The sequence below is a fragment of the Salvelinus sp. IW2-2015 genome, unplaced genomic scaffold (assembly GCF_002910315.2).
Source record: "Salvelinus sp. IW2-2015 unplaced genomic scaffold, ASM291031v2 Un_scaffold9711, whole genome shotgun sequence".
NCBI lineage: Eukaryota > Metazoa > Chordata > Actinopteri > Salmoniformes > Salmonidae > Salvelinus > Salvelinus sp. IW2-2015.
Genome location: NW_019950969.1, coordinates 1 through 6,958, shown reverse-complemented (window position 1 = coordinate 6,958; position 6,958 = coordinate 1). Strand labels below are relative to the sequence as shown.

The 6,958-nt window shown below is 43.9% G+C and overlaps 1 long non-coding RNA gene across 1 annotated transcript; it reads right to left on the bottom strand.

The window, feature by feature from the left end:
- Positions 1 to 928: 928 nt before the first annotated feature.
- On the bottom strand, positions 929 to 6,905 carry LOC112079815 (uncharacterized). Its single transcript, XR_002896063.2, has 5 exons — positions 6,774 to 6,905; positions 4,908 to 5,047; positions 3,166 to 3,261; positions 1,946 to 2,058; positions 929 to 1,114 (listed from the first exon to the last, which is right to left on the bottom strand). It is a non-coding gene; the product is annotated as an uncharacterized lncRNA (long non-coding RNA).
- Between the last annotated feature and the right edge of the window lie 53 nt (positions 6,906 to 6,958).

Sequence of the window (6,958 nt, the reverse complement as noted above, 5' to 3'; positions counted from 1 at the left end):
CAGAGAGAGTTCGGAGGACGCACAGCTCTCGACCTTCGCCTCTCCTGAGTCCGTACGGGAGTTGCAACGATGGGACAAGACTACTACAATTGGATACACAAATTGGGGAGAAAAGGGGGTATAATTAAATAAATAAATGTAAAAAAGGAGTTGTGGTGATCATGTGTTCTTCTGCCAAATTCTCTGTTGACAAAATTGTACGCTCTCATCTCTGGGAACCTCAGGTCACATGGTTGAGGGCTTCTGACATCATGAGGACAGACAGTAGAGAGGGTGATTATGGGAATGTGCCATCATGATGCACTATAGGCCCTGTTCAATGCTGTAGAAATGCTATATTAGGTATACACTGATCTCACAACATTGGATAGGTGACAACATGGGTTCCTTTAGATACAGCAGGTAGCTTTCACCCACCCAGTCACATCAGATCAGTGATATTTGAGAGAAGGAAGGGAGGGAATGACACATTTCTAAAGTATTCAAGCAGGGCCCATGCAAGCTACGAGTGGCTCTGATGTGAACTTTGCCCAGTCAGATGGGATGAGGCAGGCTATCAGGGCGGGGCTTCTGAACACCTAGGGGTGGTGAAATGGGTGGTGCCAGTGAACAGTGTGATAGACGTGCTTTGCTGCCTGTCTTGTTTGACGCAGTGTCATAGATCTAGGGCCAGATGACGTAAAGGGGATCTCCAAAAGTCCATCTCTGATTCCTTAGGTAGACCTCCTCCCATTCACTCACCACCCACACGACACACCTCAAAACATTAGAGGGAAGTGATGCAAGCAGTGGTGAAGCAGATTGGAGGTTCCAGTCCCAGATTTCCCTTCAATGTTCACTTCCCACCCCATTCCTTCCTTTTGAGAATGAGGCAAGGAGAGAAAACGCGAGGAGATAGAACGCGAGGAGCCTACTATAAAATCAGGAAATAACTTTTAAGGTTGAGTTTCTCTCTCTCACCTCCGCATGCAGTCAGGGCTCGTATGAAGTAATCCTTGTTGAGCTGGTGCTCGTCTCTCAGCAGGGCACACTGCTCTAGGGTTACAGACATCGACGTCCTGTCTTTGGCACTTTTACAGCTGGTGAACCTGATCCCGTTCAGCCGCCGGCAGATCTGGACCGAGGGACACGCAGAGAAAAACACCTCAATAACGTAAACAAAACAACTATTTTAAACATAATGCATAACTGAAAACTACTCTGACTGTGAGGTAGAATTGGGAAGAAAAGTACCCTGGAAACTCCATCGGGAATTCAATGAAAACATGTTTTTGTTCTTCTYAAAATWATTTTCACTTCAAAAGTGAAAGTYCARTACTTTCTATGCAGCTGCTTATATGATGTTTCCCAGACTACATTCCTTTTCAGGCGCAGCTAATTCCAGAGACCAGGGAGGGAAAGAGAAGGAAGCTCARAGTTACAACCAGAACAGATCTGCTTTCATTTTCCAAAGACTGTCTGAAGTCCCTGGATATACCAGAGGAATCATTAGCCAAATACCAGAGGAATAATTAGCTTGAAAGGAATGTGTGTGTTCAACCTTTACTCCTTTATCAATAGTGTTATTAGTCATGTGTGTGTGGGGTTCCAGATTGGTTTGGCTGGATACAGTTTATGATATAAATCGGTCACGTGTAACTTCCATTGCTGCTCTATGCCTACCTATGTGATTAGGTAATCGGATGCCCATTCTCTGGGAGATTTCCCCTAAATGATCAGGATTATTTGGAGCCTTGCATGGTCTTCTGCCAGATGTCGAATATGTTTATGAAGTCTTCATTGTAGCAGGTGCATTGCATTCACAAGTTCAAAACTTCTCCTCAGGGCACCAATGTATCAACCTCCATAAGTAGGGACATTAGCAGGCTGACAAGTTTGCATGAACGACGTCAAGCCAGACGTGTAAGAATGGATCCACTTTTTATGCATCTTATGCTATCCTCACCGTTCCAGCGAGCCACAGTATCTCCACATTCTTTCTCTTCTTRGTCACTACATTCTGGCCCAGGGTTCCAAGTAAATCTTTCAAGTCCGTCTGGGTTTGAAAACATGGCAGACCTGTGAAAGGAAACGAAACGCGAGTTGGCTTTGGTTGGTTCATTTGGCTGCTCAACAGAGCTGTAACAGGAAGGAGTTGTGTGTGTGTGTGTGTGTGTATTCATGCGACAGGCAGGATGCAGGTATTGATAAGATAAAGACACGGTACACTGACAACGAGAATGAGGACATCTGTGGAAACTACTGACAGATGGATGAAAGGAGCTGTTGTGTGGAACAACAACAATAACATCATCACAAACGTAGATCTCTGTGGTCGTGTATCTGTCTGCAAATCTGACCCACATGGTTGTATTTTAGCAGGACCCTGAAATCGATGGTAGACGGGAATGGAAATACGGTGGTGTGTGTGGTGTGTGTTGGACTGTAAAATAAAGACACATTGTATCTTCTGTCTGTAATAAAACTACACTGAGTGTCCAAAACATTATGCTCTTTCCATGACATAGACTGAGCAGGTGAATCCAGGTGAAAGCTATGATCCCTTATTGATGTCACTTGTTAAATCCACTTCAATCAGTGTAGATGAAGGGGAGGAGACAGGTTAAAGAAGGATTTCTAAGCCTTGAGACAATTGAGACATGGATGGTGTATGTGTGCCATTCAGAGGTGAATGGGCAAGACAAAATATTAAAGTGCCTTTGAACGGGGCATGGAATTATGTGCCAGGCACACCGGTTTGTGTCAAAAACAGGAAGGTTTCAACAGTTTCCTGTGTAAATCAAGAATGGTCCACCACCCAAATGACATCCAGCCAACTTGAACACCTGTGGGAAGCATTAGAGTCAACATTGGCCAGCATCCCTGAGGAACGCTTTGACACCTTGTTGAGTCCATGCCCGACCAATTGAAGCTGTTCTGAGGGCAAAAGGCGGGAAGTGCAATTCAATATTAGGAAGATGTTCTTAATGTTTTGTACACTCAGTGTATGTTGCTTATACACAAATGGGCATGGATCGTCGTTACAATATCAAGAACTCATTTTCTTCTGTGGGATGAAGTCAAAATGTGTTCAATAAAAAAGCAAGATGGATACTATTGCATGATGATAGATGCATTTATATACTTCTGATGTTTTGATGTTGAAGTGGCAGTTGATGCACTTACATTCTGATGGCACCTTATCCCTTAGTGATTTGTAATAACTGTCTAAAATCTCAAAGTTCCTCTGGTTTATCCTCTCTTGCAAAGATGTCTCCGAATCTGTACAGGGAGAATGAGAAATGAAAGGACAAGTTAATCTGTACAGGGAAAATGAAACATGAAAGGACAAGTTAATCTGTACAGGGAAAATGAGAACATGAAAGGACAAGTTAATCTGTACAGGGAGAAAGAGAACTGAAAGGACAAGTTAATCTGTACAGGGAGAAAGAGACCTGAAAGGACAAGTTAATCTGTACAGGGAGAAGAGAACCTGAAAGGAAAAGTTAATCTGTACAGGGAAGAAAGAGACCTGAAAGGACAAGTTAATCTGTACAGGGAGAAAGAGAACCTGAAAGGACAAGTTAATCTGTACAGGGAGAAAGAGAACCTGAAAGGACAAGTTAATCTGTACAGGGAGAAAGAGAACCTGAAAGGACAAGTTAATCTGTACAGGGAGAAAGAGAACCTGAAAGGACAAGTTAATCTGTACAGGGAGAAAGAGAACCTGAAAGGACAAATTAATCTGTACAGGGAGAAAGAGAACCTGAAAGGACAAATTAATCTGTACAGGGAGAAAGAGAACCTGAAAGGACAAGTTAATCTGTACAGGGAGAAAGAGAACCTGAAAGGACAATTAATCTGTACAGGGAAAAGAACCTGAAAGGACAAGTTAATCTGTACAGGGAGAAGAGAACCTGAAAGGACAAGTTATCTGTACAAGGGAGAAAGAGAACCTGAAAGGACAAGTTAATCTGTACAGGGAGAAAGAGAGAACAAGTCTACAGTAAACATGTTGTCCCCCACGAATGACAGAGCGCTCCTTCTTATGTCAGTTAGTGACAATTATTACATCATTTCATTTTAAGTACCGTAGTGATATAGGTCGTTATGGGAGATATGCTTGTTCAAAGTTGGGGGGAAAAAGTCTAATTAGCAGAAAAACCAATGTGCGGAGCTTATAGGTCCTTATGAGAAACGTGTTGGTCAAAAGGTCTACACCTGTTGTATTCGGCGCACGTGACAAATAAACTTTGATTTGATTTGATGAGAGGCTGCATATATGAATCACATTTTATGACGGAACAGGAGACATGCTTGTTCAGTTTGGAATGTCAGTTGATTACCATAGCACCCCCCGTTACGGCAATCAGTGTGARTTTGTAAATGCCTATCACCCAAGTGTGAGATATCACGTGTGAGGAATGTCCTAATGGATGGAGACAGATCCACAGACCCCTTAAACAATGAAAGTACAAGTTACGGGTCAGTGAGACTGATCGTGTGCATTCCAGAAGTGACGTAGGTCTGGCAGTCTTGAAATGATTGCAATAAATGACCACTAACACTGMTTCTTTCTGAATGTGAGCCTTAGGCCACGATATCCTGTCTCAAACCASGCTTACTGGCTGGATAGAAACAATCCTATTCGATGCTCCAAAGGCGATAACATTACACTGGGTGACAATGACCTTGGGAGTATGATGGGAAATGACTCTATAGACAACATCATCTCATCCAAAACAAATGTTTTTTCTCCCATAGTGTGTAACCGAAGAAACTAAGGGATCAGTAAAGGCTGGTTGACTGAACTTCTACTTCAGTCAAAATGGCACTTAATCATGAACTGATGTCAATGGGAGAATAATAACATTTGGAACTAAAGTGGAAGATATGATTCGCCCGTAAAAAGCAAAGTGTTCCGGTACCTGTCTGCTATTGTCTGCTGTTCATTGATTCCCACGTTGAAGAGCACGGTAAACCTGCAACGCCTTGCCCTCTTTGATCTCATGGGGTAACGTCTGGAAGACCAGCCGCGGTAATGGCACTTCTACAGTATTAATGGTCGCTGGAGGAGTTAGGCGGGAGGGAAGAGGGAGAGGAAGGGAGAATGGGAGGACGGGAAAGAGAGAGAGAGTTGGAGGTATGAAGGAAGTTAGGAAGGAACGAAGGAGAAGGCAGGGAGGGAGGAGCGAAGCGTGAAAGAGAAAGTGTAAACAGAGATTTGATATGCGTGGACATCAAAGCATCACATATCAACTATGAAGCACTTTTAACGCTTCAAATCTGAGCACAAGCCTGAACAGAGGCTTGGTGGAGTCTCAAGTTACAGTAAGTAGGTGGCGCAATGTCCACACAACTTTCACTGGGCCTTGACATGGCACTGATTAGCTTGGTCTGATAGTCATATAATACTATGTATCACCCATCTGACAGGTTTACAGCACACGTCAGCATTTAGAGAAATGTGTTGCAACTCCCGTTACTGAGATACAGGATCAGTTGTTTAAACACAGTCAGGCTTAAGTGAATATTTTCAAATAATGATACAAGTCACGACCAATCAAATACATGTGTTTATTATTACAATCGACTTGAAGTAGATTAGCCTGGATAACTGGAAATGTCTCACTGTAAGTCATGTGGAAGCTAACCTATTCATTTTTGTCAGATGGAAAATAAATGTTTTTAAGGACTTTTCAACCCTGGTTACCTCCCAAATTCGCTGCAGTATGTCTACTGCTTTCGGAATAAGTAGACTACAATCTACACCCCCTCAATCAGTAGGTAGAATTGGTGAATAGAGAAAAGCTTAATCTCGGTTAACCCAGAACTTAGTCTCATGTAATCGGTCAGCTGCTCGATTAAGTTCTGGGTCCATACGTGTTAAGAGAAGAGATGCTAGAACGAGGAGCGGAACCAGAACGAGGAGCTCCACCCTCTCTATTTGCAGGTTACAGGCCATATTTAATTTTTTTTAATTTTCCTCCCCAATTTCGTGGTATCCAATTGGTAGTAGTTACAGACTTGTCTCATCGCTGCAACTCCCGGGAGAGGCGAAGGTCGAGAGCCATGCGTCCTCCGAAACACAACCCAACCAAGCCGCACTGTGTCTTGACACAGTGCACATAACCCGGAATCCAGTCGCACCAATGTGTCGGAGGAAACACCGTACACCTGGCGACCTGGTCAGCGTGCACTGCGCCCGGCCCGCCACAGGAGTCACTAGTGCGCAATGAGACAAGGATATCCCTGCCGGCCAAACCCTCCCTAACCCGGATGAGGCTGGGCCAATTGTGCGCCGCCCCARGGGCCTCCCGGTGCGACAGAGCCTGGGCTTGAACCCAGGATCTCTGTTGGCACAGCTAGCACTGCGATGCAGTGCTTTAGACTACTGCGKCACCCGGGAYGCGCACTCCCCTTTCTAAATTTGAAAGATGCTAACACCTGCGAAATCGTGATTTGTCCAAATAACCAGTGACGAAAAACCCAAACACAGGAACTACTGCTACTCATTATCCCACCCATCCCATTTCTTCCCAACAGATTATACGGTACCAGTTATGTTTACGGAGATCTGTCCAAGAGAGAATAGGAAAAGCTATACAKCTGATASASCTGATAAAACAATTTGCCAAGTTGGATCAATAATAATGTATTACTCTGTATTARAGTATGATATGATGTATGAAGTCCCCAAGCTGATCTCTAAAAAAAAAACMATTTCACACTARGTAATCTCCCATGTAATGACAAAACCACTGGTTAAAGGATGCTGGGTAATAGAGTCTCACCGCCTGCCGATGACTACAGGTTGCAGGTCACAYGGGTCGTCTGTCTTGGCCTGGGTGATCTTGAAGGCCACCCGGTGCAGGTCTGAGATGCCCACCTCCATGTCCTCCAGCATGCCAATCTCCTCACCTGTAACAGCAACACCAATTAGTAAATTAGAGGTTACTTCCTGTTCACTTGAAGTAGA